This window comes from Delphinapterus leucas, chromosome X (assembly GCF_059928025.1).
Source record: "Delphinapterus leucas isolate spDelLeu-1000000601 "Yukka" chromosome X, BTC_Dleu_Yukka2, whole genome shotgun sequence".
NCBI classification, from domain to species: domain Eukaryota; kingdom Metazoa; phylum Chordata; class Mammalia; order Artiodactyla; family Monodontidae; genus Delphinapterus; species Delphinapterus leucas.
In genome coordinates this window covers 3,750,224-3,774,776 of record NC_143150.1, presented here as the reverse complement: position 1 = coordinate 3,774,776, position 24,553 = coordinate 3,750,224, and positions in this window count along the sequence as shown.

Below are 24,553 nucleotides of genomic sequence, written 5' to 3'. Positions count from 1 at the left end.
TCCCCCTTGACTCCTGTCCATCCTCCCATCTCCCAACACAGATACTCCCAAGCTTCTGTCCTTGGCCCAGTTCTCTATCTCAACACTTTCTCCCCTGCAGATCTCTCATGCTCCCACGATTTCTGTGCTCACTTCTGTGTGGATGGTTTCCAGGTCCCTATCTTCATTCCTGTTCCCATCTGAGCCAACTGCTTATTGGATGCCCAGCTGAAGAATCTTCACACATCTGAAGCAAAACTAATTGACTCCCCCATCAAACCTGCTATGTCTGCTTAACCTATTTCTGATCACAGTACCAACACCTCCTAATCATCAAGGTTTGAGCCCTATGAGTCATCTAGGAGAACCTCCTTTGTGTTTTCCCCCACCAGAAACCAAGTCCTAGGAAACCTGCTCCTGTTCTGGAACTTCTCCCCACCCTTCCTTTCCAATCCCACCAACTTTGCCTCATTCAAGCTCTCACTATTCTCACCTGGATGACTATGGTGTCTCCTACCTGGTGTCCTGACGTCCAACTCCCCTTCTTCCCAATCTTTCTCCCCACCACAGCAGCCAGAGAGATCTGTTTACAACCTAGACCTTATTACCTCTTTCCCTTGAGGTGTCACCTCTTCTTTAAGAGAAGACACCTTTTATTAAATTGAAAGGAAATTAAATTTTTAATTTTTTGTTTAAGATAAGATTTATACACGGATACCGTTGAAACTTATTCACAACCCTTCTCTCTCTCCCCACCTCCCTGCTCTCTCTCTTTCTCTCCCTCTCTCTCTCTCTCGATCTATCTCTGTCTCTATACCCATCCTCATCTCTAACCATGAACATAAAGGCAAGGGTTAGAATGAGGCTTGCTCTAACAATGGTTATTGTGTGGGAGTTGAAGTTATTTTTAATTTCCTTCTTTGACCTTTTCTGTATCAGGTTAATTTCCAATTAGGAGAACACATAAATTTTATAAAAACAGTAAAATCATTATTCAGGGAAAAGAAAAAAGAAAACCTCCAGTGGCTCCTCATTGTCACTAAGACAAAGTCCAAACTCCTTAACCTAGCTTAAGAGGCCCTCTGTGATTGACCTCTGCCCATCTCTCTCTCCTCATTGAAGACCACCCCCCCTTCCCTCTGTTCTCCTGAAATCCAGCCCCTGGCACTCTTAAAGACTCACCATTCCTAGTATGTACATTGTCCTTCCTCTTCTCCCTTCTTTACCACCTGAAAGCATTTCTATCCTGCTGGGTGAAGCAGACAATGGGAAAAATGAGATATCTCTGTGGACATGTAGGTCTCTTTGCTCCTCAAACACAGCTCTGGCTTCAGAGTCAAGTCATTGGTAGCCAGAAAGGCAACCCTCCCCTCTGGTACAGCCAGCCTTCTGAAGGAGGGCAGGTCTGGGGACAGGAACTGGCACAGGTGGATTGAGCCCTGACTGTGGATGGGGAATAGAAAGAGTGGCTAAGGAAAGGAGTTGGTAGACCAGGTGGCCAAGGTGAGCTTTGCCACTCCTTGCTCCTCTGCTATGTACATGAGTTTGGTGAGCAACTTTCTTCCCCAAACAAACCAGAGGATGTAGAAGGAGAATATGCTTTTAGGCACCAAAGGGGCCTCAACTGTTCGGATTCCAGGTAGCCCAACAGCCCCCACCCCAAACATGGCTCTGCTGTGGGACCACAGAATCTGCAAACAAATGTCACTGCTTTGCATGGTCCCTATACCCCTTTTCTCAGTCCTGGTAACCCCCACTGAGAAGGTGGAGGGCAAGGTGTCCCACGCAGGTCACCATCACCATCCCTCCTAAGCCCAGCTCTGTCTTCACAGGGAGCTCTTTGAAGAGATTGCTTAATGACTCCTTGGGCACCTCAAGCACAATATGTCCAAGACAGAACCTAACCTTTCTTCCCCACCTCCGCCACCACCACCACAAGCTGTTCTGCCTTCTGTGTCCCAGATCACAATTAATGGTGCTACCATCGCCTTGTCCCTGGCTCCACACATGCATCATGCTCTTTCACACCTCACTGCCTTCACATATGCTGTGCGCTTGCTCACAGTACCTGTAACCTCTTCTCTTCAACTGGTCCCCATCAAGACTCAGCTTAGCTGTTGACTGTTTTGAAAAATTTCCTTTTAGCCTTCTTATCTTCTTGAGACTAGATTTGGAGCCCCTCTTTTGTGCTCCTCAGCAACTAGGGATACCCCATTATTACTGTCACTTTCCGGAATGGCTTTTCCATCAGACCTGGAGCTACTTGAGTGCAGACACCATGTATTATGTGCCTATGAGCCCCTATTGCCAAGCATAGAGCTCTGTATACATTTGGTGCTTAGTAACAGCTAGTTAATATATTTATGGATTCATAGATCCTTAACTTTTTCCTGGCTCTTATGTCCTGAAATCAGTCAGTCACTATGTCCTGTTCCTTTATCTTCTTAATAATGTCTTGGTCCAGTCTACTCTTCTTCAACCCTAGGACTTTATTACTAGTTCAGGCCACCACCATCTCAATGCCCAAACACCTCAGCCTCTTGAGTGGTCTTCCAAACACCACGCAACAGCCAGACAGAGCCTTTCAAAGCACATATTTGCTTGTGTCACCCTTCTGTTCAAGCCTCATTTCAGAGGCTTGGCACCACCCTCAGCACAAAGTCCAAACCCTGACGACAACTCATGTCAGAGATCCTGGGGAATTCAGCTCTTGCAACCCTCTTCAGCCTTGTTCCCCAGACTCCTTTTCCAGAATCCAGGAGTCCAAGCAAACAAAGCAACTTGCCATTACTTTTAACCACTGATTTTCCACCTCCATTCCTTTGCTCATGCTCTTAGCTCAACCTGTAATCCCATCCTCAACAGGGAATCTCCTCCCTTGTGTGCTTTCTGTCAAAATCTGTCCTCTGTTTCAAGGCTCCACTTCTTTGCCCTCATTTAGGAGGCCCTGGGGAGCCTGGCCACCACCAGGTCAATGGCTTGTACCAGGGATGCAAATCCCTTGGGCTATCTGAAAAAGGACAGGCACCATCTGGGTCGGCCCTTGGCTGGGACATGGGGCTTCTGAGCCTCCCTGTCTCAGCAGAGACCTCTTTGTCCCAAAGAAGTTACTTATCAATTTAGGGGTTAGATGATGCCTCAAGGATACCACTTTGCCCTTCAGCTGAGCTTTTGCTATAGCTGCTGGCAATGCTGTAGGTTGCTATCTACACATGTAGGAAGCCTTGGGGACACTTATATGGGTGACTAACGCTGAGACCTGGGATTCTTCCCCAAAACACAGCCTTCCCATCAGCCGGGACCTGACTTAGGAGGTGAGGCTGAGGAAGCCAAATGGAAATCAACTTGATCCTGTGATGTACTTGTGTGAGAGCTATGGTTTTTCCTGAGATCAGGAGAAACTTGAGCCCAGAGTTCTCCTTGTAGGCAGATGGATGACTTGGCTGAAGTGACAGGGGACTTTTAACAAAACAACTCTGTGCTAAGTTAGAAAGGATGATAAGACAGAATGTAAGACTGAATAATGTGGGAGTAGGGTAGAAGGGGCTCCTTTGCCCAAAACTATGCCAGAAAAGGTAGACTTTAGTCCAGGGTATACCTGTGGGCAGAATTCAGGGACTGCTAAGTCAGGGCTGGGGGATTCCTAGGAAAGCATCTTTTTTTTTTTTTTTTTTTGAGGTCAGGGAGGGAGGCAACAAAAGCAATATTAACAGAGTGCCTACTTGGTGTCAGGCACTGGGTAGGCAGTGGGGACACAGAAATGACACAGGCGACTCTCATTCTATCCCTCCTTCAAGGATCTTCTGCTGTGGACTGGAAGTTTGTTTCAGCCTCAGTAAGCCTGGGAGCTGAAAAGCTCCTGTGTACCTGGAGTTGGGAGGGAGGGAGGAATAGATGTTGGGAAGAGTCAGTGAGGTTCCAAGCCTACTCCATGGGGACATGGAGACCCCACCCCCACTCTCAACATGTAGTGGTCCTTGGAATCTGTCCAGCTTCCAGCTTCATATGAGTTAGTGTCCAGTAATGCTTTGCACTGTGGAGGGGAAGTAGAGGTCAGGGGCTCTCTGTTGGGTTGCTTCCAATTTCCTTATACTTCCAAGATCTGGGATTTTTGAAGAATAGCTCATGTGGAATTTGTTGGCCTATTCTCTCTTTTTTCTTTTCCTCTCCTCTGGAATGACTTAAACTTCAACTCCCAGCCCTGCCTTCTTGCATTGATAGATGTGTCTAGAGTGCCATCGTGGCTTAGGAGGTGAAAAATGAAACACAGCTGGTCCTAATTGCTTGCTTTGTCAAGACCAAAAGTGCTTTATTGACCAGTATAGCTATGGCCTTACTCCTCAGCTTGTCTCTGAGTCACTGTGGCTGTGTCAATAACAATGCCACTGACGTGTTCTCTTAATGGCTGAGACTGATTGACCGTTTGCTGACCTGATTGATTAATTGACTTCCAACTTGTATCTGCCTCAAAATAGCACCTTCAGTAGAGCACATGGCCTCACTCTATGTGGTTTTAGCGCAATCACTTCAACCTTCTGTGCTTTGGCTTCCCTGTCGAGTCAAGAGATTTGTCGTGAGTGGGTGTGCCGATTTGCTGAGAACACCCAAGTGTTTAGTGGAGGCTGAGGACAAATGTGCCAGAGTGAGTAAGCCTTGCTGGCCCCAAGATGTTCCTGGAGGCATGTTCTTTGTCTTAGACAGTTACCTTAGGACCTCCAAATGTAGGAAGAGTAGATGCAAGCCATGTGTGTACCCATGTGTGAACATGAAGATCTTTCCTCATCAAGTACCCTCCCAACCACCCGTGCGACCTAGTTACCTCAGATCTCAGATTCCCCATCAGTTCCTTGGGGAAGCCTCCCCTGATACCCTGGGCGATATCAGGTCATCTTGGTCTTCACTCTCAAGCAGCTCGCATTTTTTCTTCTTAGCACTTACCCCAGTTGGCAATGATATTTATTTCTGTGACTATTTGAGTGATGTCTGTCTCTCCCACTAACACGTTACACAAAGAGGGGACCACAACTCTGTTATCCCTTGAGCCCAGCACATATTCCAGCATATAGCATGATCCCATTCTTTTTCTACCTCTGTAGGCACCACTGTACTCTATACACCCCTTTCCTCCTTCCTCCCCCTTACTTTCCTACTTCCACTGGCCAATTGTTTAAATTTAGCCACCAGTCACCAGACTTCCCTCTTGCTCACTCTGCTCTGTCTCTACTCTTTGCAGCCCATTCAGATGCACAGAGACCAGATTCATCTTCCAAAAGCATCTGGCTTTAATAATCTGAAGGGGCTCCTGGATCAACTGGACAGGTATGTCCTTTCTGTTGTTGCTTCCACCTCCACCTCTCTAGCTTCATCTTCTTATTCTCCACTTCAGTTTTTCTGTTTTAGTCAAGCCAGTCTTCTTAGGTATTGTATTCCTTCCTTTGATTCTACCTTGTTATGAAATCTAGGTCCACCACCCCTTTGTTATCTGGTATAAAATGTAATTCCCTTCCAGGAATTTTCACTGATTAAACCAACTCACCTCCAACGTCTCCTTGCTTAGTCCATCAAACACAGTGCTCCATAACAGATCCAATGCTCTTACAATGAGGGGTATGTATGTATGTGTGTGTGTGTGTGTATATATATATATATATATATATATATATATATATGAATTGGCTCATGTAATTGCAAAGACTGGCAAGTCCACATTCCTCAGGGCAGGACAGGCAGCCTGGAAACTCAGGTAGGGTTTCTGTATTACAGTTGTGAAAACAGAATTCCTTCTTCCTTGGTAAACCTCAATGTTTGCTCTTAAGGCTTTCAACTGATTGGATAAGCCCCATCTGCATAACAGAGGGTCCTCTGCTTTCTGCCAAGTCTACTGATTATAAATATTTATTACATCTAAAAAAATACCCCCTCAGCAACATCTTGGCTCATGTTTGACAAAAGAGTTGGGCACCATAGGCTAGCGAAGTTGACACATAAAATTAACCATCACATGTACTTTAATTTTTACTACTCTGTGAGAGGGTATCATTGTGCTTACAGTGCAGATGAGAAAACTGAGGCTCAGCAAAGCTAATTAATTTACCCCAACCCACCTGGCTAGTGGATCACTGTGCAAGGATTAAAATTCAGGAATACCGTATGCTATCACATATATATGGAATTTAAGGGAAAAAATGTCATGAAGAACCTAGGGGTAAGACGGGAATAAAGACACAGACCTACTAGAGAATGGACTTGAGTATATGGGGAGGGGGAAGGGTAAGCTGGGACAAAGCAAGAGAGTGGCATGGACATATGTACACTACCAAATGTAAGGTAGATAGCTAGTGGGAAGCAGTCGCATAGCACAGGGAGATCAGCTCGGTGCTTTGTGACCACCGAGAGGGGTGGGATAGGGAGGGTGGGAGGGAGGGAGACGCGAGAGGGAAGAGATATGGGAACATATGTATATGTATAACTGATTCACTTTGTTATAAAGCAGAAACTAACAAACACACCATTGTAAAGCAATTATACTCCAATAAAGATGTTTAAAAAAAATGAATGCTGAAGAAGAAAATAAAGTTTTAAAGGATTTCTACAAAAAAAAAATCAGGTCTTCAGGACTCTACAGTTTCTCTTGAAACCAGAGAGACCAAAAGTCTGTTTCTCTGCTGGTCCTTGAGACTTAGGCTCTGTTGCCTGAGGAATGGAGGACTTAGCAGTATTCCTCTTCCTTCAGTCAGAGGGACAAGAGGCTTTCTTTTCTCTCTTCTTTTCATATCTGCTCCTCCCCATGATTCTCTGCAGCCAGCCACCCTTTGCTCTTTGTGAGGGTATAGGGTCTTTCCATGAACTTGCTGAGGACATGACCTTCCTTTCTGACCCAGGGACTAACCCACCTCCCTTTCCCACTTTCCTTCCCAGTTAGAAATCAAGCCTCAGTCAAGGCGCCAACACCTTGAGGAAATAAGTTCTGTTTGTAGCTCTGGGTTTTGCTCTGAAGAGCAAAGGATCGGGCATCATCCCATGGCTCATCTTTCGCCTCTGCTATACTGGCATCTGTTTGGTGGGATTTGATGTTTCTGCTCTCATTTCAGAAGGTTTTTTAGTCCTCTTCCTTTAGGGAAGCCTGGGATCTAAAGCTCTGTCTTTCGAATGATTCTAGATTGGTGTTCCAAGCACCAACCTGTTAGTGCAAATGATAGATGTTCTAAGGGATTTTGCAAAAAGAAAACAAATCTCCATTTGCAATTCAGTGGGAAACGTTTCTATAACTCTTGCCTCTGGCATCATGGTTTTCTCAACAGCTGTTTGTTCAAGTATGTGGTGTGAGATCATTGCTCTTGTTGTCCCCAGGTTTTAGCTCTACCAAGCAGGCTCACTAGGACCCACATGGGCTGTACGCCTCAAGGTGTCCCAGCTCAATCAGAAATTTCATTCAGTTTAGCAAACATTCCCTGAGTACCCATTCAGCACCTGGCCTAGGGTGACTCAGAGAAGAGCTCTGCCCCTGAGGACTTCATAGGAAATGATAGTTGTATGCACAGGAGCACAGAGGAGAGGTGCAGATGTTGAAAGGAAAGGGGTGAGGGAAATTTTCTTGGATAGTATGTTGCTTGAACTAAATCTTGAAGCAGGGCTCACTGAAGACCTCAGGAAAGGATATTCCAAGAAGAGGGATAAGGTCAGTGGTGTGCTGGTAAATGCTCAAAAATCAGTTTCCTGGAAAAAGAGATCTCTGATTTATAGTGTTTCCCCAATTTCCATGGTGTAAGTAATCCCACCATGGCCCATTTCAAGCAACCAGCTTGACATCACTGAATGTGCGGTTGCGAAGGGATACACACAACGAGCTGTCAGGACCAGTGAACTGGGCTGCTTCATGGTCCTAGAGGCTAAAGAAATGGCTCTTGTGCTGATGGCAGATAATGTTGGAACAGTCATCAGGACTAGGTCATGAGGTGCTTGGGTTATGCTGAGGGCAGCGGAAAACCATTGAATGGCTTTAAGCAGAAGATTGATACAATGAAAATTATATTTTAGAAAAAACTAGATGATAATGGACTGGTGTTCATAATCAATATTTGATTACCTGCCTTGTCAATAAAACGTTTCAAAAAGATCTACTGAAAAATATACAAACATGTACAATTGAACAGAATACAGAGTGTACATAAATAGACCTAAATAAAAATGAAATGATGAGATGACAGCTAAACAAAGCTGGATAAAAGTTCAAATCTTTTCATTCTACATCCTAGTGGGTCATCCTGCAGTGGGCTCCTGGAGTCCCTGACAGGCTAAGGTCCCACAGGAACCGCCAGAGACATGGGTAACATTTTAATGGAACCCACAAGAACCACAGGCCATACCCATGATGCACTGCGCTGCTTCTTTAGGCACTTGGGCCTGTGGGTGTGCAGGCCTAAGGTTTCCCTGCTCCCTCGCTATGTTTTTTCCCTGACCACCAGGGCAGGTCACAGCATTCCGGCACCACTTGTGTAGAGCATGATCTTGAGACTGGAGGCTGGGCACCAGGTTAGTCTGTAGTCCAGGTGTGAGTGACAGAGGCCTGGATGGGGGGAGCCAAGGAAATGGAGAGAAGTAAGAGAGATTTGTGGAATCTTACTGAGGCAGGATCCACAAGACTCAGTAATGGATTGAACTTGGGGGTGTGGAAGAGGGAGGAAACAAGAGTGATTGCCTTTGGCCAGCCCCGTGGGTGAGGCATCACTTACTGAGATGGGGAATAATAAAGGGCAACCAGAATCTTTTTTTGGTGGGGGAAGAGAGGTGAATCCTGATTATCATAAATTCAATGTTTAGTGAGTAACTACTGTGTATACAGCCCTGAGCAAGGCACTGCGAAGGATGCAGAGAGCCACTGGACACTTGTCCTGTGCAGGAGTAATAGCAGTGTTTTAAATTGGTCCACTTGCCACCCCTGGCCCAGAGGCCTGGCCTGCTCTGTCCTTCCGTTGCAGCCTACAGAGCACAGAGTCTGCAGCTGGATGGGGAAGTGAGGGGAGAGAGCTTGCAGAGACTGAGTTCCACAGCGTCTGTCCTCATAATTGTCTTTAAATACAGTGAGGATGGCTTCTCTTTCTATGACAGTTGTGGTCCAGACAGCTGCAGCTCACTGAAGGCTTCAGGCTGGCCTTTGTTCTCCTTGACTGTTTCTTACTGTAACAACAATATTATAACACCATTAAACAACATTATGGGAAATTTACAAAGAAAACAATAGCTCATAATTCCAACATCCTAGTTCATAAGAGATTATTTTCTATCCCACACTGCCTCCCAGGCCTTAGCCTCATGCGTGTATTATTTTTTACATTGCTGTAATTACAGTGTATTTGCAGTCTTACATTCAGCTTTTGCCACTTACCATGAACTTGTAAGCATTTTCCATGTTGCAACACTGGCTTCATAATGATCTTTTTTTTTTGTTTTTTTGGGTTTTTTTTTTTTTTTGCGGTATGCAGGCCTCTCACTGCTGTGGCCTCCCCCGTTGCGGAGCACAGGCTCTGGACGCGCAGGCGCAGCGGCCATGGCTCACGGGCCTAAGCGCTCCACAGCATGTGGGATCTTCCCAGACCGGGGCATGAACCCGTGTCCCCTGCATCGGCAGGTGGACTCTCAACCACTGCACCACCAGGGAAGCCCCATAACGATCATTTTTAATAGCTGCATAATATTCCTTGAAGATGATGTACAACAATTTTCTTAACCATGTCTATATTGTCTAACATCTAGATCGTGTCTAATTCCTTGCTATTATGGATAATGAGGCATGAATTACTTGTGTCTGGGTTCTAATTTTGGCTAACCCTGACTTGCTTGAAGTAAAGGGTTGCCCTAATTCTCTCCTCTTGAAGGGAAAGATTATGCAACATAGTTTCCAGCTGAGGGGGCCAGAATACTCTACTAGATCCAAATACAGCTTGGATTTCCATTTCTTGGTGGTGGAAAATAACTTGTCTCTTTATGTTCAGTGGTAAATTGAAAGACACTCAAGGCAGGAGCTGGAATCATGTGAGGTAAGGCAAGGACTGAGACCAAGGATGGAAGGTATAAGGTGTGTGCGTGCACATCTGTGTATGAGTATTTATTTGTGTGTTTGTGTGCACGCACGTGTGCGTGTTATGAGGTTAAGGATCAGGATGCGGGCACATGAGAGTAGGCAAGACTCTGGGTTGGGGGGTAGTATTTGTTATTTGGACCTTGTGACATTCTTAAATTAAAAAGCACCCTTAACATGTCAGCTGTTTTAATACTATGTAAGTATGCACGGCAACCTCAAGACTTCCCAAGTCTTCCCAGAAGCACCTCCATCCCACTCCCATGTAATCCCACACCTCTCCTAGGTCTGAGCCTTCTGTGAACCTCTCTCATTGTGGACTTGGCCTCAGAATCTGCAGAGCTATGCTAATCAAAGGCTTTGTATGTTTTAGATAGGTTCCCCAGCTCTATTTTCTGTGCATAGTCTGGAGTGGGCCATGACTCCCCAAGTGACAGGCCCAGGGCACTGGGCAGCCCCTGCTGGGAAGATCTGAGCTGCCCTGATTGGCCTGGCCTCTTGCTCCTAAAGGCTCTGCCACCGGGGAGGGATATTACAGTTAGTAAGTGAGGAACTGCCTTGGACACAGGGACATCGCCCAGACTTGATATGTCTCAGCCACTTCAGGCAGCACAATTTCATCTTTCACATTAGGAACAGTTGAAGTTTTTAAATAAATTCCAGGCAACAGGATTAATCTCTTGCTTCTGCTCCCTTTGGTATGAATGAATCCCAGCTTATTAGGCAGATAAGATCTTTTCTCTTGGGGCCTGAGACATCACTTTGAGAAATTACTTCCCATAAACAAAAGAGAGCAGGTGACATTGCAGTCAGTCTTGGTTCAGAGAACGGAGAGTCTTGGACAGGAGCAGCCTCCCTCTACATTTTAGGGGCCACTGTATCCCCAAAGAACAGGAGATCTGATGGTTGATCCTTGACAGAGCATCTGTTCCTACAGAGCGAGAGTGGCCATGGTGACCATAGAAGAAGACTAGGTTAGACTTTATATGCAACAGGATTCCATCCCAGCTCTGTAATAATAATAATAATAAAATTTATTGAGCACCTACTATATGTCAGGCAATGTGCTGAGTGCTGGTGATACAACAGTCAACAAAACAAACAAAAATCCCAGTTCTCATGGAAACAGACAATAAAGAATCAAATAAAATGTATAGACTATCAAATGGTGATAGTTGCAATAAGGAAAAAGATAAAGCTGGAGGTACAGTTGAGGGTGCAATGTGATTTTAGATAGAGTGGTTAGAGAAGGCCCCCACTGAACCAAGACCTGAAGGAAGTGAAGGAGAGAGCTGTGTTAGTCAGGGTTCCCCAGAAAAGCAGAACCAATATGAAATATTTGTTTATTAATTTTGAGGAATCAGCTCAAACACTTTTGGAGGTTGAGGAATCCCGTGATCTGCCATCTGCAAGCTGGAGCCCCAGGAAAGCCGGGGGTGTCGTTCCTAAGGCTGGAGAACCACAGAGCCAAAGAGGAGGAGAAGATCCAGCTCAGGAGTCAGGCAGAGGGAACCAATTCGCCCTTCCTCCACCTTTCTGTTCTATTCAGACCCTCACTGAATTGGATGAGGCTCACCCACTTGAGAAGTGTGATCTCCTTTAGTCAGTTCTCCCATTTAAATGCTCTTTTCTTCTGGAAACACCCTCACAGACATACCGAGAAATCCTGTTTAAGCAGATCTCTGGGCACACTGTGGCCTGGTCAGGTTGACATGTAAAATTAACACAAGACCCATGTAGCTATCTGGACAAAGAGGCTTGCAGGCCAAGGGAACAACTTGGGGCAGATTATAACTGTAGATGATTAACAAAGACATCCTTAGTTATTAGTTTCCCTAGTGTGTCTACTCAACTAGCTCAGATGCACATGAGGAGAAGCAGCCTTGGTGGTCAAGTCTCACCTCACCATTGCCCTGCTTATAGTTTCAAAGGTCCAAGGCCTCCCCTGTTATGCAGCAGGGATTTTCCCATGCCAGGTCTGTGACCTTGAGCCAGCCATTTTCTCTCTTTGGGCCTCATTCTTTCATTTGGGACATGGGGACATGATGGTTTCTACCATTGGGGGTTGCTGTGAGGCTCCTGTGATTTAGTGACTATGGACGTGCTTTGTACCCAGCTCTCTGAAAATAGCAGGGATTGTTCCTACTTACGTGAAAAACATCCTGCCTGCCCGTGGATCAAGTCAGTCATTAGCTCATCCTCAGCAACTCAGTAACCAGCAGGCCCTTAGTGAGAGAAGTTCTGTGACAGGATTTCAGCTCAGGGCTGGAGAGGGGAACAGGGGCCTTGTATACAGTGTACATACACATCTTGATCTCACGCATGCAGATGGCTGACATGTAGGCTTGACACTCTTGGGGACTGGTTAGATGTCCTGTATTAGTTTTCTATGGCTGTGTTACAAATTACCAGCTGTAAATAGCACCCATTTATTCTCTTATTGTTCCCATGTCAGGGGTCCAGCCACAGCTTAGCTGGGTCCTCTGCTTGTGGACGGTGGGTCTCACAAATCAAGATGTGGGCTGAACTTGGCTCTTCTCTGAGATTCTGGGGAAGAATCTGCAAACTCTGCTTTCAAAGGGCTCCTGTGATTAGACCGGACCAGCCTGGATAATCTCCATATCTTAAAGTCAACTGATTTGAAACTTTAACTACATCTGCAAAATCCCTTTACAGCACTCTCTAGATTAGTGTTTAATTTAATAACCTGGGAACAGATGTCTTGGAGAACCATCCTTAGAATTCTGCCTACCACATGTCTCCACTGAGTTATTAAAATCATGTCAACAATTTCTCTCTGGAGGCTACTTCAAACCCCACAAAATGAAAGAAAGATTGTGTCTCATGATCCTCAGTGCAGAAAGGAAAGAAGACCTCCTCCTCCTAGTGTTTGTGTGCCTTTTTCTCTAGTGGTCTGGCTAAGACTATACCCTGAGCACAGGGGTCATGTATGTCCAGAAGGAGTTGTACTTCCAACTGTCAATCATCATCAATAGGGAAGAGTCTATTTCTTAGGCAGGAAACTGAAAGTCCAAGGCAGCCCCTAGGCAGGTAGTTAGAGACACGTCTCTCAGGACAGTTGGAAAGGACCAAGGGCCAACTGGGTCACAGTCCTTCTGGAAAAATGACGTTGAGACTCCTAAGGGGGAAGAGACTTTTCAAGGCTCAAGAGGTGGGGCTATGTCAGTCTATCTGCTATTCACCACATAGATAATCTCCCCTCATGTCCCTCTGGAAGGTGATGTTTAGTCCTAATTAAGCTGAATTATTTCTAAATAATGACACAGCCCACAGGCTGTAGACAAGGCTTGGTGTTGGAGGAAACGATAATGCCTGCCTAGAGTGATGCTTAGTAGGCTATCTATCTGGGTATCTATGGGCACTTGGGTCAGTTGGGGGTGGAACATTGTCTTTTGCAGACTTTCCACTGGAGTTCAGATCAGTGAGTGACTCAGTCTACTATTTCTTCTGATGAGAAGACTGCATTCCCATCCAGATAGTAAATGGTGTAAGAAACTTCGATCCCAAACACTAAGGCCAAGCAAGGAAAGATATGGTTGAACCAGGAATTGGGGGCAACGTGGAGGGCAGGGTGGGACCTCTCTGACAGTGCTGCTGGAGAGCCTCTGCCATTAACAATCCCCAAACGATCAGAGAAAGGTGGGAGAGACGGAGCTCTGGGATTGTACAAAATGACTTTTCCTAAATGCAATTAAAACAGCACTCTGTGTAATTCAGAGAGAAGGATCCTGAAACTTTCATCTCAGGTCTAGGGTGGGAGGGTAGGAGAGCTGGCTCTGTCCTCATTAAACAAACAAACCTGGCTTGGTTCTCACTGCAGCTCTCTTTTCACAGTGTGATTATGCCAAGAGACAAATCACATACTTCTTCCTCAAACATCAAACCAGCAAAAACCAGTGAAGCCTGCATACAAGGTGGTGCTGAGTTAATGTGACTGAATGAGTGAAAAAAAACCAGAATACAGTGAAGTAAGAAAGACAGTCTGAGAGAGAGTGTGATCCTGGTACTGCCTTATCACATGATGAGGTGACATTTTGCCTCAGGAAACTAGGGGTTCTAAAGATTTTCTGCCTAAATGTGGTGGCTGGTCAGGAAGAGTTCTTTCAAAAGACTTCTTACCAGGTTTGATCACCCAGGGTATAAAAATCACGAGGCTTGGCAGACAGGAATCACCTGACAGCTGCTATTCTTTTCCTTCCTCTTCTTTATCCCTTTTTCATTGTATCTGAGCTGAGTTAACTGCAGCTCTTAAGAGACAGGAGTCGACAATTTACCTTAGTGTCAAAAGTACCATTAGGGATCCAACTCAGCCTAGGTCTTGGATTTTCAGGGGTGGTGTTACGAGAAAGCTGGTGATGAAACAAAAGACTGAATGCCAGAGAAAAGAGATGAATATCTTGATTTTTATAAACTGAAAAAATTGGGCTCAGGAAAACTGAATGGATCAGTGACCATATAAAGTTGCAGTGGTGATTAAAAGCTCAACCCACATGCCCCCCACCGAAAGGACCAGCTCCAGACAATTTTATGGGTTGATTGTTTTATCAAACTTCACAATAAAAGATAGTCTCTCTCTTCTACATGTTGTTTCAGAGATGAGAAAAAGTGGGAAAGGTGCCCACTTGAGTTAGGTGGCTACTATAATCTTGATACCACATCTGCATAGGGACAACAAAAGAAAAGACCATTGACAGGAAATGTCACGTGAGAATATAGATAGCTACTGGTAAACGGAATATTAACTAAATCTGACAGTGTGTTAAAAACAAAACCAAACACAGCAAGCAAGCAAGCAAACAAAAGACTGCACCAGGGCAAAGTAGAGTATATTCCCAGGATGCAAGAATGGTTCAGTATCAGGAAATCTGTCAATGACATTTATCACATTAATACACTTGGAGAAAACAATGAAAAATATTTATAGATGCATAAAAACATTTTATAAAGGTAAATATTTATTTGCACTAAAAGACAATAAAATTATTAATAAAGGGATCCCTCTCACCTCTATTAAGACTACCTATTAAAATCCCACAGCAAGTATTTGTTTTTACATCTTTATTGGAGGATAATTGCTTTACAATGGTGTGTTAGTTTCTGCTTTATAACAAAGTGAATCAGTTATACATATACATATGTTCCCATATCTCTTCCCTCTTGTGTCTCCCTCCCTCCCACCCTCCCTATCCCACACCTCCAGGCGGTCACAAAGCACCGAGCTGATCTCCCTATGCTATGCGGCTGCTTCCCACTAGCTATCTACCTTACATTTGGTAGTGTATATATGTCCATGCCAGTCCCTCACTTTGTCCCAGCTTACCCTTCCCCCTCCCCATATCCTCAAGCCCATTCTCTACTAGGTCTGTGTCTTTATTCCTGTCTTACTCCTAGGTTCTTCATGACATTTTTTTTCTTAAATTCCATATATATGTGTTAACATACGGTATTTGTCTTTCTCTTTCTGACTTACTTCACTCTGTATGACAGACTCTAGGTCCACCAACCTCATTACAAATAGCTCAATTTCCCTTCTTTTTATGGCTGAGTAATATTCCATTGTATATATGTGCCACATCTTCTTTATCCATTCATCCGATAATGGACACTTAGGTTGCTTCCATCTCTGGGCTATTGTAAATAGAGCTGCAATGAACATTTTGGTACATGACTCTTTTTAAATTATGCTTTTCTCAGGGTATATGCCCAGTAGTGGGATTGCTGGGTCATATGGTAGTTCTATTTGTAGTTTTTTAAGGAACCTCCATACTGTTCTCCATAATAGCTGTGCCAATTCACATTCCCACCAGCAGTGCAAAAGTGTTCCCTTTTCTCCACACCCTCTCCAGCATTTATAGAGTCTAGATTTTTTGATGATGGCCATTCTAACTGGTGTGAGATGATATCTCATTGTAGTTTTGATTTGAATTTCTCTAATGATTAATGATGTTGAGCATTCTTTCATGTGTTTGTTGGCAGTCTGTTTATCTTCTTTGGAGAAATGTCTATTTAGGTCTTCTGCCCATTTTTGGATTGGGTTGTTTGTTTTTTTTTTATTGAGCTGCATGAGCTGCTTGTAAATTTTGAAGATTAATCCTTTGTCAGTTGCTTCATTTGCAAATATTTTCTCCCATTCGGAGGGTTGTCTTTTGGTCTTGTTTATGGTTTCTTTGCTGTGCAAAAGCTTTGAAGTTTCATTAGGTCCCATTTGTTTATTTTTGTTTTTATTTCCATTTCTCTAGGAGGTGGGTCAGAAAGGATCTTGCTGTGATTTATGTCATAGAGTGTTCTGCCTCTGTTTTCCGCTAAGAGTTTGATAGTTTCTGGCCTTACATTTAGGTCTCTAATCCATTTTGAGCTTATTTTTGTGTATGGTGTTAGAGAGCGATCTAATCTCATACTTTTACATGTACCCGTCCAGTTTTCCTAGCACCAGTTATTGAAGAGGCTGTCCTTTCTCCACTGTACATTCCTGCCTCCGTAATCAAAGATAAGGTGACCATATGTGTGTGGGTTTATCTCTGGGCTTTCTATCCTGTTCCATTGATCTATCTTTCTGTTTTTGTGCCAGTACCATACTGTCTTGATTACTGTAGCTTTGTAGTATAGTCGTAAGTCAGGGAGCCTGATTCCTCCAGCTCCATTTTTCGTTCTCAAGATTGCTTTGGCTATTCGGGATCTTTTGTGTTTCCATACAAATTGTGATTTTTTTTGTTCTAGTTCTGTGAAAAATGCCACTGGTAGTTTGATAGGGATTGCATTGAAACTGTAGATTGCTTTGGGTAGTAGAGTCATTTTCACAATGTTGATTCTTCCAATACAAGAACATGGTATATCTCTCCATCTATTTGTATCATCTTTAATTCCTTTCATCAGTGTCTTATAGTTTTCTGCATACAGGTCTTTTGTATCCTTAGGTAGGTTTATTCCTAGATATTTTATTCTTTTTGTTGCAATGGCAAATGGGAGTGTTTTCTTGATTGCACTTTCAGATTTTTCATCATTAGTGTATAGGAATGCCAGACATTTCTGTGCATTCATTTTGTATCCTGCTACTTTACCAAATTCATTGATTAGCTCTAGTAGTTTTCTGGTAGCATCTTTAGGATTCTCTATGTATAGTATCATATCATCTGCAAACAGTGACAGCTTTACTTCTTCTTTTCCGATTTGGATTCCTTTTATTTCCTTTTCTTCTCTGATTGCTGTGGCTAACACTTCAAAAACTATGTTGAATAAGAGTGGTGAGAGTGGGCAACCTTGTCTTGTTCCTGATCTTAGAGGAAATGGTTTCAGTTTTTCACCATTGAGGACGATGTTGGCTGTGGGTTTGTCATATATGGCCTTTGTTATGTGGAGGAAAGATCCCTCTATGCCTACTTTCTGCAGGGTTTTTTTATAATAAATGGATGTTGAATTTTGTTGAAAGCTTTCTCTGCATCTATTGAGATGATCATATGGTTTTTCTCCTTCAGTTTTTTAATATGGTGTATCACATTGATTGATTTGCATACATTGAAGAACCCTTGCAGTCCTGGAATAAACCCCACTTGATCATCGTGTATGATCCTTTTAATATGCTGTTGGATTCTGTTTGCTAATATTTTGTTGAGGAACTTTGCATCTATGTTCATCAGTGATATTTGCCTGGAGTTTTCTTTCTTTGTGACATCCTTGTGTGGTTTTGATATCAAGGTGATGGTGGCCTCGTAGAATGAGTTTGGGAGTGTTCTTCTCTCTGCTGTATTTTGGAAGAGTTTGAGAAGGATAGGCGTTAGCTCTTCTCTAAATGTTTGATAGAATTCACCTGTGAAGGCATCTGGTCCTGGGCTTTTGTTTGTTGGAAGATTTTTAATCACAGTCTCAATTTCAGTGCTTGTGATTGGTCTGTTTATATTTTCTATTTCTTCCTGATTCAGTCTTGGCAGGTTGTGCATTTCTAAGAATTTGTCCATTTCTTCCAGGTTGTCCATTTTATTGGCATAGAGTTGCTTGTAGTAATCTCTCATAATCTTTTGTACTTCTGCAGTGTCAGTTGTTACTTCTCCTTTTTCATTTTTAATTCTATTGATTTGAGTCTTCTCCCTTTTTTTCTTGATGAGTCTGGCTAATGGTTTATCAGTTTTGTTTATCTTCTCAAAGAACAAGTGTTTAATTTTATTGATCTTTGCTATCGTTTCCTTCATTTCTTTTTCATTTATTTCTGATCTGATCTTTATGAATTCTTTCCTTCTGCTAACTTTGGGGATTTTTTGTTCTTCTTTCTCTAATTGCTTTAGTTGCAAGGTTAGGTTGTTTATTCGAGATGTTTCCTGTTTCTTAAGGTAGGATTGTTTTGCTATAACCTTCCCTCTTAGAACTGCTTTTGCTGCGTCTCATAAGTTTTGGGTTGTTGTGTCTCCATTGTCCTTTGTTTCTAGGTATTTTTTGATTTCCTCTTTGATTTCTTCAGTGATCACTTCGTTATTAAGTAGTGTATTGTTTAGCCTCCATGTGTTTGTATTTTTTACAGGCCTTTTCCTGTAATTGATATCTATTCTCATAGCGTTTTTGTCAGAAAAGATACTTGATACAATTTCAATTTTCTTAAATTTACCAAGGCTTGATTTGTGACCCAGGAAATGATCTATCCTGGAGAATGTTCCATGAGCACTTGAGAAAAATGTGTATTCTGTTGTTTTTGGATGGAATGTCCTGTAAATATCAATTAAGTCCATCTTGTTTAATGTATCATTTAAAGCTTGTGTTTCCATTTTTTTTTTCATTTTGAATGATCTGTCCATTGGTGAAAGTGGGGTGTTAAATTCCCCTACTATGAATGTGTTACTGTCGATTTCCCCTTTTATGGCTGTTAGTATTTGCCTTATGTACTGAGGTGCTCCTATGTTGGGTCCATGAATATTTACAATTGTTATATTTTCTTCTTGGATGGATCCCTTCATCATTATGTCGTGTCCTTCTTTGTCTCTTCTAATAGTCTTTATTTTAAAGTCTATTTTGTCTGATATGAGAATTGCTACTCCAGCTTTCTTTTGGTTTCCATTTGCATGGAATATCATTTTCCGTCCCGTTACTTTTGGTCTGTATGTGTCTCTAGGTCTGAAGTGGGTCTCTTGTAGACAGCATATATATGGGTCTTGTTTTTGTATCCATTAAGCCAATCTGTGTATTTTGGTGGGAGCATTTAGTCCATTTACATTTAAGGTAATTATCGATATGTATGTTCCTATTCCCATTTTCTTAGTTGTTTTGGGCTCGTTATTGTAGGTCTTTTCCTTCTCTTGTGTTTCTTGCCTAGAGAAGTTCCTTTAGCAGTTGTTGTAGAGCTGGTCTGGTGGTGCTGAACTCTCTCAGCTTTTGCTTTTCTGTAAAGGTTTTAATTTCTCCATCAAATCTGAATGAGATCCTTGCTGGGTAGGGTAATATTGGTTGTAGGTTTTTCTCCTTCATTACTTTAAATATGTCCTGCCAGTCCCTTCTGGCTTGCAGAGTTTCTGCTGAAAGATCAGCTGTTAACCTTATGGGGATTCCCTTGTGTGTTATTTGTTGTTTTTCCCTTGCTGCTTTTAATATGTTTTCTTTGTATTTAATTTTTGACAGTTTGATTAATATGTGTCTTGGCATATTTCTCCATGGATTTATCCTGTATGGGACTCTCTGTGCTTCCTGGACTTGATTAACTATTTCCTTTCCCATATTAGGGAAGTTTTCAACTATAATCTCTTCAAATATTTTCTCAGTCCCTTTCTTATTCTCTCCTTCTTCTGGAACCCCTATAATTCGAATGTTGGTGTGTTTAATGTTGTCCCAGACGTATCTGAGAGTGTCCTCAGTTCTTTTCATTCTTTTTTCTTTATTCTGCTCTGCAGTAGTTATTTCCACTATTTTATCCCAGGTCACTTCTCTGTTCTTCTGCCTCAGTTATTCTGCTATTAATCCCATCTAGAGTATTTTTAATTTCATTTATTGTGTTGTTCATCATTGCTTGTTTCATCTTTAGTTCTTCTAGGTCCTTGTTAATTGTTTCTTGCATTTTGTCTATTCTATTTCCAAGATTTTGGATCATCTTTACTATCATTATTCTGAATGCTTTTTCATGTAGACTGCCTATTTCCTCTTCATTTGTTAGGTCTGGTGGGTTTTTATCTTGCTCCTTCATCTGCTGTGTGTTTTTCTGTCTTCTCATTTTGCTTATCTTAATGTGCTTGGGGTCTCCTTTTTGCAGGCTGCAGGTTCGTAGTTCCCGTTGTTTTTGGTGTCTGTCCCCAGTGGCTAAGGTTGGTTCAGTGGGTTGTGTAGGCTTCCAGGTGGAGGGAACTAGTGCCTGTGTTCTGGTGGATGAGGCTGGATCTTGTCTTTCTGGTGGGCAGGTCCACGTCTGGTGGTGTGTTTTGGGGTGTCTGTGGACTTATTATGATTTTAGGCCGCCTCTCTGCTAATGTGTGGAGCTGTGTTCCTGTGTCACTAGTTGTTTGGCATAGGGTGTCCAGTACTGTAGCTTGCTGGTCGTTGAGTGAAGCTGGGTGCTGATGTTGAGATGGAGATCTCTGGGAGATTTTCGCCATTTGATATTACGTGGAGCTGGGAGGTCTCTTGTGGACCAGTGTCCTGAAGTTGGCTCTCCCACCTCAGAGGCACAGCTCTGACTCCTGGCTGGAGCACCAAGAGCCTTTCAGCCACACGGCTCAGAATAAAGTGAGGAAAAGAAGAAAGAAAGAAAGAAAGAAAGAAAGAAAGAAAGAAAGAAAGAAAGAAAGAAAGGAGGGAGGGAGGGAGGGAGGAGGGAAGGAAGGAAAGAAAGAAAGAAGATAAAATGAAATAAAATAAAGTAAGATAAAATAAAGTTATTAAAATAAAAAATAATTAATAAGAAAAAAAAATTTTAAGAAAAAAAAAGAAAGCAAACAAACAAACAAAAAAACCGGACAGATAGAACCCTAGAAGAAATGGTGGAAGCAAAGCTATACAGACAAAATCTCACACAGAAGCATACACATACACACTCACAAAAAGAGGAAAAGGGGAAAAAACCATAAATCTTGCTCTCAAAATCCACCTCCTTAATTTGGGATGATTCGTTGTCTATTCAGGTATGCCACAGATGCAGGGTACATCAAGTTGATTGTGGAGATTTAATCCGCTGCTCCTGAGGCTGCTGGGAGAGATTTCCCTTTCTCTTCTTTGTTCCCACAGCTCCCAGGGGCTCAGCTTTGGATTTGGCCCCGCCTCTGCGTGTAGGTTGCTGGAGGGCGTCTGTTCTTCGCTCAGACAGGACGGGGTTAAAGGAGACGCTCATTCGGGGGCTCTGGCTCACTCAGGCCAGGGGGAGGGAGGGGTACAGAGTGCGGGGTGGGCCTGCGGCGGCAGAGGCCGGCGTGACGTTCCACCAGCCTGAGGCGCGCCGTGCGTTCTCCCGGGGGAGTTGTCCCTGGATCCCGGGAACCTGGCGGTGGCGGGCTGCACAGGCTTCCGGGAGGGGCGGTGTGTATAGTGACCTGTGCCCGCACACAGGCTTCTTGGTGGCGGCAGCAGCAGCCTTAGCGTCTCATGCCCGTCTCTGGGGTCCGCGCTGGTACCCGCGGCTTGCGCCCGTGTCTGGAGCTCCTTTAAGCGGCGTTCTTAATCCCCTCTCCTAGCGTACCAGGAAACAAAGAGGGCAGAAAAAGTCTCTCGCCTCTCAGGCAGCTCCAGACTTTTCCCAGACTCCCTCCCGGCTAGCTGTGGCGCACTAACCCCCTTCAGGCTGTGTTCACGCTGCCAACCCCAGTCCTCTCCCTGCGCTCCGACCGAAGCCTGAGCCTCAGCTCCCAGCCCCGCCTGCCCCGGTGGGTAAGCAGACAAGCCTTTCGGGCTGGTGAGTGCCAGTCGGCCCTGATTCTCTGTGCGGGAATCTCTCTGCTTTGCCCTCCGCACCCCTGTTGCTGTGCTCTCCTCCGAAGCTTCCCCCCTCCGCCACCCACAGTCTCTGCCCGCGAAGGGGCTCCTTGCGTGTGGAAACCTTTCCTCCTTGACAGCTCCCTCCCGCTGGTGCAGGTACCATCCCTATCCTTTTGTCTCTGTTTATTCTTTTTTCTTTTGCCCTACCCAGGTACGTGGGGAGTTTCTTGCCTTTTGGGAGGTGTGAGGTCTTCTGCCAGCGTTCAGTAGGTGTTCTGTAGGAGTTGTTCCATGTGTAGATGTATTTCTGGTGTATCTGTGGGGAGGAAGGTGATCTCCGCGTTTTACTCTTCCACCATCTTCCTCACTCTAACCACAGCAAGTATTATACTTAATAGAGGAGAAACTTTAGAAGCATTCCCTTTACGGAAGGAAGCAAGATGAAGATGCTGCTATCACATCTGGGAAGTCCTAGAAAGAAATAAGAAGTCTAAGGATTGTTAAGGAAGAAACAAAATGAGAGTATTTAATAATGGTGTGATCATTTACATAGAAAGACCAAGAGAATTAGACAAACTGTTAGAACTAATGAGAAAGTTCTGCATGTTTACAAGATGCAATATCAATACTCTAACATCAATAGTATCTTCTGCACTGGCAGTAACCAATTAGAAAATATAAAGGCACCAATATGGGTCTGGATATAGGAAATACAGAAGATGCAAATGATGGAGAAATACATCAGTTAAAGGGGAAGAACTATGAACATGGGTAAATCTCTAAATAGTAATGTAGAGTGACAAAAATAAGAGGTGTAATCAGACCACACTACGAGCTACCACTTCTTTGTGCTAAGTGCTTCCCAGTTAATCTTCACCACAACTTATCAGGTTGATATTTTAGAAATCCCTTCTTTATTGGTAAGAGGATAGAGAAGAAATGGAGTACTGAGACTTAGTACGTCATGAAGGTAGGGTCCGAATGCAGCCTGACTTCTGACTTCAGTGTCTATGCTCTTACCACTGTGCTAGTACCCAGGGTCACTTGTGAGGCAGGGGTGTGGAATGGCCACAGAATGGTAGCATCTTCACGATTTAGCCCTCACTTAACACTGCACCTTACAGTTTGTAAAGCACCTTCTCACCCAAGATTTCACGTGGTCCTCATGAGACATTTACAGATGAGAAAAGTGAAGCTCAGACATTAAATGACTTCTCCAAGGAGATGAAGGAATGGGATGAGAAGTCTTATCATTTTATTTTTTATTTTTGCTGTCTACAAGTACTCATTTTATTTTAAAAATTAAAGTCTAGTTAATTTACAATGTTGTGTTAGTTTCAAGTGTACAAAAAAGTGATTCAGTTACACACACACACAGACACACACACACACGTTCTTTTTCATATTCTTTTCCATTATAGGTTATTAGAAGATCCTGAGTATAGTTCCCTACTATATATAAAATAGATAAACGAGAAGTCTGACCTTTTGACTCCCACCTCAGTGCCTTTCCCGTTATAGCCAGGGGTGCCATGGCAAAGCTGGCAACCATGTGCTCTGAAGCACCTATTTTTTGTTTTGCTTTAGTTTGTTTTGTTTTGTTAAATTATGTTTTTAGATTTCCAAACTGCATGGACCAATACTTTGTTAAATTGCAATAAAACTGAATTACTAGAAGGGTGAAAATTAAGACATAAATTATATTTTTATTATTTTATTAGGAAATTTAATAGGCTTTATCAAGTTGCTCTAAAAGTTTTCAAACACTTACTCTCCATTTGTCTACTTACCTCATTGCAGTCTGGCACCGATCCATGGACCACCTTTTCAGTCATGCTCTTCTAGGGTTGTATATCCGTTCAGCCTTCCATCCCTGTCATTCTCCTCACCTTTTCCCAGAGACCTATGAAGGAAGCATCTTTCTTTCTAGTATTACCTGAGAGATTACCAGAGAGCCACCCACTAAGGCTCAAGGTCACTGTCAGGATGAAGAGTGGGGCCACTGGGCCCCTCCCCTAGAGTATGCCTGTGCTGGGGGCAGGAGTGTGTAGTGGAGGGGTTGGGAGAGTGGAAATCGCCTGGAGTGATTAGAAAAAGTAACAGCAGGAAGAAAGGCAGTTGCTGGTTGATTACAGTTAGAGGATACATAGTTATCCCCCAGGGCTGCAGTGCCAGAACTCTGACTCCAAGGGCTTTAGCCATCCATAACCACCTGGCATCTGCCCAGCCAGCTTTTTGGAGAAACAACCTGGAGGGAGCTCTTTGCCCAGAAGCGAGTCTTCCAGTGCAAACTTCTGTCAGATGAGCATACGACTTTGTTCTGGATTCTCTTTCAACAGGATCACAGCACTGGGGATCAATTTGGAGTAGGGACCATTTCATGAGTGCACAATCAGTGTCATCACATGGGGCCCCATGCTGGGTTTTAATGCTCTACTGTTATTATCTTGAAATCCTTAATAATTCTGAAGAAGGGGCTCCATGTTTTTATTTTGCATTGGACCCCACAAATTATGTAGCCAGTCCTGATATGGGGTTTGTGTTAAACAGGGTAACCCACAGTGTGCCTCACTGGGTGAGGGATAATCAGGCTGGATTTCC